Source organism: Acomys russatus, chromosome 27 (assembly GCF_903995435.1).
Source record: "Acomys russatus chromosome 27, mAcoRus1.1, whole genome shotgun sequence".
Taxonomy (NCBI): Eukaryota; Metazoa; Chordata; class Mammalia; order Rodentia; family Muridae; genus Acomys; species Acomys russatus.
The window spans coordinates 55109591-55121623 of NC_067163.1; positions in this window are offsets into that span (position 1 = coordinate 55109591).

The window sequence follows — 12033 nt, forward strand, 5'->3', positions numbered from 1 at the left end:
CATTTATTGAGGCTAAAAAGAAAGAAACAAAATCCATGGTAGGCTGGTGAGACAGTGTGGAAGCTAAAAGTGCTTGCTGCACATAGCTGGTGGCCTGAGTTTGATCCCCAGAACCCACAGTGGAAGGACAGAACTGCTACTGCTGGCTGTCCTTTCAGACATGTACTATGGCACATACGTGCTCTCTCTCTCTCTCTCTCTCTCTCTCTCTCTCTCTCTCTCTCTCTCTCTCTCTCTCTCTCACACACACACACACACACACACACACACACACACACACACACACAAATAATAAATGTGCAGGTACTTTGCTTATTTCTGGTCTTGATTATGAAGCAGAGAGGGAATTGACAAACAAGCACCAATTTACAGGCTTAAAAACTGGAAAGTGGGAAGAGCCAGGTTAGAGCCTGCCCAGCCTTTCTGCTGCCTGCCCAGAGACACAGCCAGCAGAGCTCCATAATTCCACCTCTGGAAGAGGCCTGCCAGCTCCAGGAAAAGCCAGGTAAAAGGGTGCCCAGCTTTCCTCCTGCCTGCCAGGGTATATAGCCCACAGGGCTCCCTTTGGAGGAAGCCTGCTGCCCCAGGATCATTCAGGCCTGCGGGACTATGGGAATAGCCAGGTTCGTGCCTGCCCAGCCTTTCTTTTGCCCGGCTGGGACACAGCCAGGAGAAGAACATCCAGCGGGATATCAGTTAGGTCCATTTGATGCACGACACGTGTTAGTTTTATTATTTCTGTTTAGTTTCTGTCTTAATGATCTATCCACTGGTGAGAGTGGGGTGTTGAAGTCTCACACTACCAATGTATGATTTAAGCTTTAATACTGTTGCTTTTATGAATGGGACTGCTCTTGCATTTGGGACATAGATGTTCAGAATTGAGATGTCATCTTGGTGGATTTTTCCTTTGATGAGCATGGAAAAGAAAAAAAACTACATGATCTCTTATCAGATGCAGAAAAAGCCTTTGACAAAATCCAATACCTCCTCATGATAAAAAGCCTTCGGGAGATTAAGGATACAAGGCCCACACCTAAGCAGAATAAAGGCAATATACAGCAAGCAGATAGCCAACATCAAATTAAATGGAGAGAAACTCAAAGCAATTCTACTAAAACAGGAGACAAAACAAGGATACCCACTTTCTCCATAGCTCTTCAATATAGTACTTGAAGTTCTAGCTAGAGCAATTAGACAACTAAGGGAGATCAAAGGGACACAAATTAGAAAGGAAGAAGTCAAAGTATGGTTATTTGCAGATGATATTATTATATACGTAAGTGACCTCCAGAATTCTACCAGAGAACTCCTACAACAGATATCTAGCAAAGTGGATGGATACAAAGTTAACGCAAAAAAAAAAAAAAAAAAAAAAAAAAAAAAAAAAAAAAATCAGTAGCCCTTCTGTATACAAAAATTAGGCTGAGAAAGCAATTAGTGAAACAACACCCTTCACGATAGCCACAAATCTTGGTGTAACTCTAATGAAGAAAGTCAACTATCTGTATGACAAGAACTTCAAGTCTCTGGAGAAAGAAATTGAAGAAGATATCAGGAGATGTGAAGATCTCCCATGCTCATGAATCAGTATGATTAACACAGTAAATGGCCATATTATCAAAGCAATCTATATATTCAATGCAATTCCCATAAAAATATCAACATAATTCCTCATAGACCTTGAAAGAACAATTTTCAACTTCATATGGAAAAACAAAAACCCAGAATAGCTAAAACAATTCTATACAATAAAAGAACTTCTAGAGGTATCTCCATCCCTGACTTCAAGCTATACTACAGAGCAATAGTAATAAAAATGGCATGGTACTGGCATAGAAACAGACTGATTGATCAATGGAATAAAAATCAAAGACCCAGAAAAAAGCCCACACACCTACGGACACTTGATTTTTGACAAAGAAGCCAAGGCCATACAGTGGAAGAAAGAAAACATCTTCAACAAATGGTGCTTGTCTAACTGGATATCTTCATGTAGAAAAATGCAAATAAATCCATATTTATCACTTTGCACAAAACTGAAGTCCAAGTGGATCAAAGTCCTCAGCTTTCTGAATAGAACACCAACAGCTCAGGCTCTAAGATCAATAACTAATAAATAGGACCTCATGAGACTGAAAAGCTTCTGTAAGGCAAAGGACACTGTCAACAGAACAAAATGACAGCCTGAAGACTAGAAAAAGATCTTCACCAGCCATACATCTGACAAAGGGCTAATATCCAAAATATATAAAGAAATCAAGAAATTAAGCACCAACAAACCAAGTAACCTATTTTTAAAATGAGGTACAGAGCTAAACAGAGAATTCTCAACAGAGGAATCTTGAATGGCTGAGAAGCACTTAAAGAAATGCTCAATGTCATTAGTCATCAGAGAAATGCAAATCAAAATGACTCTGAGATTCCATCTTACACCAGTCAGAATGGCTAAAATTAAAAACTCAAGTGACAGCACATGCTGGCAAGGATGTGAAGCAAGGGGAACACTCCTCAATTCCTGGTGGGAATGCAGACTTGCACAACCACTTTGGAAATTAATCTGGTGCTTTCTCAGAAAATTGGGAATAGCTCTACTTCAAGACTATACTACTCCTGACCATGTGCCCAAAACATGTTCCACCACACAACAAGGACACATGCTCAGCTATGTTCATAGCAGCTTTATTCTTAATAGCCAGAAACTGGGACCAACCCAGATGTTTCTCAACCAAAGGGTGGGTAAAGAAACTGTGGTATAAGGCTGCACTACACTACTTACAAACACTCTTTGAATCTGGTCTTACATGACTGCATTTTCTACCCCTCCCCCAGATTTGTTGTGGTTGTGATAAAAAGACATGTTCAAGGTGTGTAGTGTGGTGATTTTATATATGTGCACATAAGTAAAACCGTCATCACCTTCAAGTTGATACGAAACCTAGTTTTCATTGTGTGTGTTAAAGATGTGTAGACATATCTCCATAAATTTCAAGTGTATAATACAGTATTACTAACTGCAATTACGATATTGTATGTCCAGAACTTATTATGTAGCTCAAAGTTTGAACACTTTAACAATTTCCACACCATCTGCTCCCATACACCCTGAGGACTTCCTTTACCTTCCTATTCTGTTTTTATGAGTTCAACTTTTTAAAATTACACACGTAGGTGACATCATTACATGGTATTTGGTTTGTTCCACTTGGTGTAATGTCCCTAGGGTTCATCCAGTTCTCATAATGACAAGATTTTATTGTTACATTGGTGAATTATGACTAATAGTTTCTTATACATTTTATAGACATCAAAATACCTCTATAAGAGAAAGTTGGCTACTGACAGTATACCTATTGTTACTTCCTTCTAGGTGGTTTTTAAAAAATACAAAATTTGTGTATATAAACTTTTTCTCATGGGAGTCTATGTAAATAAAAGTTTCTGGCATGACCACTGAACATAAAAGCTTTTCTCATAACTTAACTCAAATCTGTTTAAATAGTCATTGCCATTAGATACATTTATTACTCTTTGTTACCAGAAGGTTTTTGTCAAAGTCATATTTAAATGTCATTCAAAGAGCACAAATATTTCTGGAAGAAAGTTAGTTCATCTTGTTCATGTTAAACATTAATACCATACAACAATATGTACCAGATTTGTTTCAATGATAAAATCAAGAAAACACTTTACTATTGTACTAAGGGGGTTGGGGCGGGGGGAGAAACTGTGGTACATTTACATGATGGACAATTACTCAGCTATTAAAAACAAGGAAATCATGAAATCTGTAGGCAAATGATTGGAACTAAAAAAGATCATTCTGAGTGAAGTAATCCAGGCCTAGAAAACGCACATGGTATGTAATCACTTGTAAGAAGATATTAGCCATATATTATAAGATATCAATACTACAATTCACAGACCCAAGGAAGCTAAGTAAGAAGGGCGCAAGGGCAGATTTTGGCTCTCACTCAGTCGGGAAAATAGAACAGTCAGAGGAAGTGGTTGAAGAGAAGGAACAGGATAGGCGAGGGAGTGCTGAGGGAAATTATGTTGGGGATCAAATGTAAAGAGGGGGGGGGGGTGGGAGGAGAGAAGGCTTGCAGATAGATGAGAAACTGTGGGCTGGGTCATCTCTGAGACAAGCTGGGGACCTACGACAGGGTACATTCCTGGGAGGATACGGGGTGACTCTAGCTGAGACCCCAAGTACAAGGGCCATGGAGACCGAAGAGGACACCCGCTAACCAGGCAGGACTCCCGGTAGAGGGAACAGAACACCAACCCACCCACAAAAACTTTGACCCAAAATTTACCCTGCCTACAAGATGTGCAGGAATAAAGATAGAGCAGAGATTGAAGGAAGAGCTAACTAATGCCTGGCCTAACCTGAGACCAAGGGAGAGAGCCAACCCCTGATACTATTAACCCTCTTCTATGCTTGAAGACGGGGTCCTAGCATAGCTGTCCTCTGAGAGGCTCCTCCTAACAATGGATTGAAACAGAAACTGAAACCGATGGCCAACCGTTGAGTGGAGCACAGGGAGGGTTGTGGGAGAGTACGAGGAAGGATAGAAGGACCTGGAGGGGACAGGAACACCACCTGACGACCAACAGAGTCAGCTAACCTGGGCCCGGGATGGGGGTGGGGGTAGGGAAACTGAAGCACTAACACAGGACCATGCATGTGCTAGATCTAAGCCCCCTACACATATGTACCCAATGGACAGCTTGGTCTTCATGTGGGTCCCCTAGTAAGGGGACTGGGGGCTGTCTCTGACATGGACTCTGTTGCCTGCTTTTTGATCACTTCCCCCTGGTAGGGCTGCCTTGCCAGGCCACTGTAGAAGAGGATGTGCTCAGTCCTCATGTGGCTTACTGTGGTGGGGTGGGTGGGTGGGTAGGCAAGGCTCCACTTTTCTGAGGAGTAGGGGAGGGGGTAAGGGAAAAGAGGGAGGGAAGGTCTGGGAGCAATGGAGGGAGGGGTTATGATTGGAATGTAAAGTGAATTAATTAATTAATTATAAAATAATACTGGAAATGAAGAGGTGGGACAGAGTTTCTAACACTGGAGCTAACATAGCCCGTCACACCAGGCAGGTCTATGCCAGCAAGTGTTTCTCTTTCTTGTTTCTTTCATTCAACAGAATGAAATATTTTGGGTAAAAATTGTCTTGGTAATACCAATATTGTGTGCTACAGGATTAAAGTAAAGTTATCATATGCTCATTCTTTCAACATACTCCCTGAGAGTCTACTATGAGTGTGTCAGGAGTCCAGACTAAGGCAGGACCTTATGATCTGGGGAGAGGAGGTAATCAATTGATGAGCTGATTAACCAATAAGCAAGCCGATGAGGAAAAATGCAGAGAATGTGAGTAAACGCAGATTCATCATGATTGGAAGCTATTTTATTTACGTGGCTGTTTCAGTACACACTTCCATCCTGAATTAGGGGTACAAATGCTCTCAAGCCCAGCCAAATCTACAGCTTCAGACAAGACCGTTCAGCCCTGAGCAAGTCTACGAAAGAAGGCAGATGCAGAGGAAAACAGCAGGGAGCAGACAGAAGTGAGGCTGTGTACGGGTGACTACAGGAGCCTCTGTGAGTTTCTTTGATGCTGATAGTTTTGAAATGAGTTACATGGCTCGGCAAAACTAAATATGTCACGAATATTCGCTAGCAACGTAAGCAGCATCCTGAGTTCAGAGTTGTTGAAACTTTGACTTACTAAATTGCCACGCTTAGACATTAAGGCAACTGTAGACTGTTGGGGTCATTGGAACGTCATCATGTTTCCTCTGTTCCATCTTTGGTGAAGTGTCTGTCACTTCCTTATTTTTCCTTTTTACAAATCTGGGTACTTGGAATGGAAGCTTCCGTATGCTGAGAATTCTTGCCCAGTGTGGCCAACAGAAACAAACACACAAACAAACAAAACCAAGAAGATATGCTCAGACGCTTGCTTTTTCCAGTGAAGATATGTCTTTATCAGGGGCTTGATAGACTCCCTATCAGCTGCGTAAGGCAGGTTGTTCAAGATAAGGTGTCTGTCGATATTAGAAATAGTAGACTTGTTTCTTTAAGCAATCCACGTGGATCAGAATGACTGTTCCAGAGCGGAAAACAAGATATTGTCAGAAAGAAGTCTGGAGACAGGGTGGCTTTGTTCATTCATTTCTCATTCAATTCCTCCTCCAGAAGACAGAGAGAAAACATACATACACATATACAGGTCAGGAAAGGCAAAAATCAATGGCAGAGAGATTCCAAGCTCAAAATCAATTGTCTCCACTTTTCCAGCGATCTTCATAGCACTGCTGAACTATAGGATGTTTTTGTTTTGCCAGCGCCCTACAATGCTGACACTAGTTGCTTGTTCAAAGCTCCCAGGGCTCAGGGAGTTACAATGAACTGAAAGGCTAGAAGTGACCTAGGAGGGTCAGAGAGAGGTTTGGGGCTGGCTGTGAGGCTTCAGCTGCTATTCCCACCAGGCAGCACTAGGTCCCCCGAGACACTGTTTCCTCCCGAAGCCTCACACCTGACACTCAGAGGTTGGTATTTATTTATGATTACTATTTCATCACAAATAGTCATTCATACTACCTTGACTTTTTTTTTTTTCTTTCAGGCACAGCTTTCTAGAATTTCCTGTGCAAGCTCAGAATCATTCCATAGAACTTGCTTTTCACACCCGAGGGCTTCTTACGTCTTTCTGCCCTCTGCCACAGAGCCCACTCTAGCCCACTTTGGACACTCTTTGACTAAGCTGCAAGAACAGCCATTGTCTTTGTCAAGGTTCTGTAGAGGAATGGAACCCATAGGAAGAATGTTTATTAAAAGAGGACTTACTGGGTGAGAGTATACAAGATGGTCAGAGTAGTCTAACAGCGTGGTTCCTTACGTCAAGAAGCTGCCGATAGCCTCAGCCTATGATATTGGATCCCAGAGCAGTCCCAGTCTGGCATCAAGACCTGGAGGATTGCGCTATCACATTGAGATGCTGAAGAAGTCCGAACGCCATCAAGGCATGGCAGTGAGCGCTACGAGGTAGATAAACTCAGGAACAGGGCAGGTGAACTTTCCAGTGGGATGTGAAAGCCAGCAGTCCAAAATGAAAAGCTGTTCTTCAACCTCCTTACATCTGCCTTCACAACCATCCCCTGGCCCTCGCTGCCAGAAGGTGCCATCCACGTACAAGATGGGTCTTCCCACCCCAGTTAATATCACAAAGAACATCCCTCAAAACAACAACAACACATTCCTCATAGGCATGTGCAGAGATTAATCTAGACCCAAGGTTCTCCTCCTTGTGGGTCTCAATACCTTTGGGGTTAGAGGACCCTTTCACACGGGTCACATAGCAGATGTCTTGCATATCAGATGTTCACATTATGATTCATAACAGTAGCAAAATTACAGTTATGAGGTAGCAACCCAATATTTTATGGCCTATGGTCACCAGAACATGATTCAGATCCTGCCTTGCTGACAGTATTAACTATTGCCTTGAAATGGAGATAATTCAGAGGCCCGAGTGAAGGGCATTTGGAGGCAGAACCAGCCCAAGGGGAGTAAGTAGGAGGATGCTATGACCTTGTCACATAATCCTGGGAAGTCACAGAACTGAGCCTGCTCTGTTCCAGTCACACAGTCACGTCGGCCACTCCTACACTTGCTTTCCATTTTCCCTCTTCCCTTTCCACTCCCTCACTCCTACTTGCTGAGGCCCCTTCCTATAATAGGTTTTTATTGCAGAATAACAAATCCAACTTGTCACCAGATCTTTATTACCTATAATAAAAGTTATCACCTGCCCCATAAGCCAGAGGTCAGATGGAATTGGCTGGATTCTACCAGTCGTTGAATTTGTAATATTCTGCCTTCAGCCTCCAAGATAGCTTGGAAGATGAGCCTGCACCATTTGGATAGGCAAGTCTTTGCAACTCATCAGTCAGCTGTGGTTGTTCACAGCTTTTGGAAGCCGTGCCCAGCCCAGGCCTTTTGTTCATTTTATAGGTTGGTTCGGTTTGTTATCAGTTTTAAAGTTACTTAATGGGCTTCTCATGACATAATGCCATCTGTGTGTGTGCATACTGATATGTGCATACAGCTATGTACTCTGCAGTTACTCATTGTCTTTCCCAACTGCCATCCCCCTACCCTCAGCCTACCCCCACCGCGAGCCCCTTTTCCAGTCCCCTTTATCGTGGTAAAGAGTCCCTCCTTCATTTTGCCTTCAGGTACACAACCGCTCAGTGTGCGAGTCACTGCTGCCCGTTACACACAGTTCTTTCCCACTTGACTGCCCCTTTTCAAAGCCTGAGTGAAAGCCTCTCACTACTTGTATCTGTGTAACGTCCCTTTCTGCCAAGAGCCAGAGAAAACTTTCTACTATTAAAGGCCTTGTGTAATTAGATTAAACTGATTTGAGTAATCCTGCCCTTTGGAGTAAAACCAACTGACTTTCCCCTCCCGCTCTACAGTGTTATAGTCATGTAATCTCCATCAGGCGACCTTGTCATAGTCCCACAAGTCAGAGTGGGGAATCTTGGGGTCTCATCTTCAATATCTATCTAGCTTAACACATCTCCCAACTATCCTGCTTGAACCCAGACCCTTATCTCTTGTCTCTGCTATCAGCATAAGTCAAAGTAAGATATCGCATATGTGTAAGAAGTGGCTGCTTTGAAAGCTTTGGTTAAGGGCCTAGAGAGTGAGCAGGATAGGTAAGCACTGCCTATGCTTTCGGAGAACCCAAGTTCAATCCCCAGCATCCCTGTTTGGGCAGCTCACAGCTGCCTGTTTCTTCAGCTCAGGGGGACCAGACACCTCTGGCCTCCTCTACAGACACTAGCACCCACGTGCGCATACCTATGCATAGATGCACACATATAATAAAATAAATATATTCTAATAAGATAGTTAAGATTTCTAACTCAATGGAAAGTTTCAGAGGCATTTCCTGACTTGTCATTTTCATGGCTTGAAACTTACAAGAGAAACAGCGTGAAAAATACAACAATTTCTTAAGCTTCCTTAAGAACATCTGAGCTATTTGAGCCCCATGAGCTGGCAGCTCTTTGCCTATTGATCTGATTTTTAACAGTTCACTCACTTCATGTTTTATTTTCCTGCCTTTGCCCTTTAATACAGTGCGCTAACCACACTTACCTCATTTATTCCTTACACGATGCCTGGGAGACTTTATTACTCTGATTTTTATGGCCAGAAAATAGGACCCAGTTTGAGAAAATTTGTAGGATCCCACAGTGATAACAAAATTATTTAAAAATCTAGAGCTGTCAGATGCTAGAGGTGAGTTGAGTGAGAGAAAACATGACATTGAATGACAGATACAATGTTGAATGACAGATACAGACCTGGTCTTGAGGCTAAGTGCCTTCTTTCTCTGAGTTCTATACCCAGGTGAGATCAGTGCACAGAACTAGAATGTGGCTTTGTGTGTGTGGGGGGGGGTATTTATTTGGACACAGGATCTCATCATATAGCTCTGGTTGGCCTGGAACTCTCTGTGTAGACCAGGCTGGCCTTGAACTCACTGCCTGCTTCTGCCTCCAGAGTTCTGGGATTAAATGCACACATTAAAAAAAAAATCTCCTGGGAACTCAGACCACGCCCAGACCTGCAGAACCCTAATCTGTTCTGTTGAAGTTCCAAAGGTATTTGCATGGATGCTGGAGGTTTAAAAGCATCTACCTGACAAAAGGCCTTGATGCCAAGTTCAGAGCATGGAGCACAGTTTCTGGTTGTCTACGGAAATCAGTCCTCCCTGACACAGGCTGCAGTGTGTCCATTCGAATCAAGGAAGACAATATTTCACGTTACAGTTCTGTCAACAGTGGTGACCCCAGAGCATCCTTCTCACACTGCATGTGGAATGGTGCCACCATGAAGATCCGAGGACATGTCTTTACCTGAAACCAGGAACCAAATACATTTTCTGGGATAAAGAAGAATCCAGTGAAAGCGAGATCAAGAACAAACGGGCTTTGTCTTCCCAGCTCTATGGCAGATACTCTTCTGGTCTGATATTTCTCTCTTTCATCTCCAAAGGTTGAGTTGATTTTTTCCCTCCGCTGTTTATCTCTTACTTTTAAAAAATTTGGCCTTCTAGCCTTTTTTTCCTGCAATAATATTGACTAAATGAGATGGTTATCAGAACCTAGTAAAGGTTTGCCAAGGCATCTGGCAAAAGAACCATCCTGTGTGCCAGCTGCTCACTTGACACCAGAAAAGCCTTCCCTCTACCTGTCTGTGGTCTCTCACTCAGAAGGCCTGTGCCTCTCCAGATGCATTTGCTAGTGAAAACTCTGAGTCTAAATTTGAGAGCTTGAATATAGTCAGTAACAAAGAATAAGCCCTAAACTTCATTTTCTCTCAAGTAGCTCACAGCCTTGATAACTCATGGTATAAAAGAGAAGCAGATTTTTTTTTTTGACATGGGAAAAAGAATCCACTTTATACAAGTTCTATGCATAAGAGTTGATGAATTATGTACCTTCATCCCTCAGAACGGACATGCTCTTGCTTGACACTCTATTCAAATAAGCTTTCACATCAGATTTCCAAGCTATAATAAATTAGGTGAAAAAAACCAACTTGTTATAAATAGGTATACCATGACGGCTCTTTCTCGTTGAGGTGAGGATACAGTTTAAAAACAGAAAGCCTGTCCATAACCTCTCTCTCTCTCTCTCTCTCTCTCTCTCTCTCTCTCTCTCTCCCCTCTCTCTCTCCCCCCCTCTCTCTCCCTCCCTCTCTCTCTCTCTCCCCCTCTCTCTCCCCCTCTCTCTTTCCCCCCCTCTCTCTCCCTCTCTCCCTCCCTCTCTCTCTCTCTCTCTCTCTCCCCCCTCTCTCTCCCCCCTCTCTCTCCCCCCTCTCTCTCCCCCCTCTCTCTCCCCCCTCTCTCCCCCTCTCTCTCCCTCTCTCCCTCCCTCTCTCTCTCTCTCTCCCCCCCTTTCTCCCCCCTCTCTCTCCCCCCCTCTCTCTGTCTCCCCCTCTCTCTCCCCCTCTCTCTCTCCCCCCTCTCTCTCCCTCTCTCTCTCTCTCCCTCCCTCTCTCTCTCTCTCTCTCTCTCTCTCTCTCTCTCACACACACACACACACACACACACTAGCAGCAGTTTTGAATGATCCTGTATATGTGCAAAGATTCACACCCATACTTATTCTCTTGACCCTGAGATCATGAGTCTATTGTAATTTAGTAGCCCAATTAATATACTTCACAATAAGGCTGAGTCATGCTCCAAATGTGACCTTCCCAAAGTGGACAAATGATAGGCTCACTTCCTGTTTTATTTTCTTGCCTTTGCCCTTTAATACAGTGCACTAACCACACTTACCTCGTTTATTCCTTACATGATGCCTGAGAGACTTTATTACCCTGATTTTTATGGCCAGAAAATAGGACTCAGTTTCAGAAATTTCATAGGGTCCCACAGTGATAACAAAATTGTTTGAAAATCCAGAGCTGTCAGATGCCAGAGCGGAGTTGAATGAGAGAAAACATGACATTAAATGACAGATACAGACTTGGTCTTGGGGCCAAGCACCTTCTGTCCTCTGAGTGCTATACCCAGGTGAGACCAGTGACAGAGCTGGGATGTGGTTCTTTTGTTTTCTTAGTTGTGGTTTTGGTTTTGGTGTGTAGGCTGGCTGGCCTGAAACTCTCTGTGTAGACCAGGCTGGCCTTGAACTCACAGAGATCTTCCCACTTCTGCTCCCCAAGAGCTGGGATTAAAGGCATACACCAAAAACCTTAGAAACTCAGACCACCCAGACCTGCTACCCTCTGATGAATTTGAAACATTTTCATCATCTCTAGCATTTCAGTGGCCTCTATTATTATTAGACTCTCTCTATACATCTAGAAACTTCTACAGTATCTGATTCAAGGATGGTGAGTCCCTTCCTCAGTAAATTAAGACTAGGAACACAGATTTAGAGTTTAGCATCAAGAAATGTTTCAGAATCACTGTGTCCAGTGATGGACCAGGCGCCCAG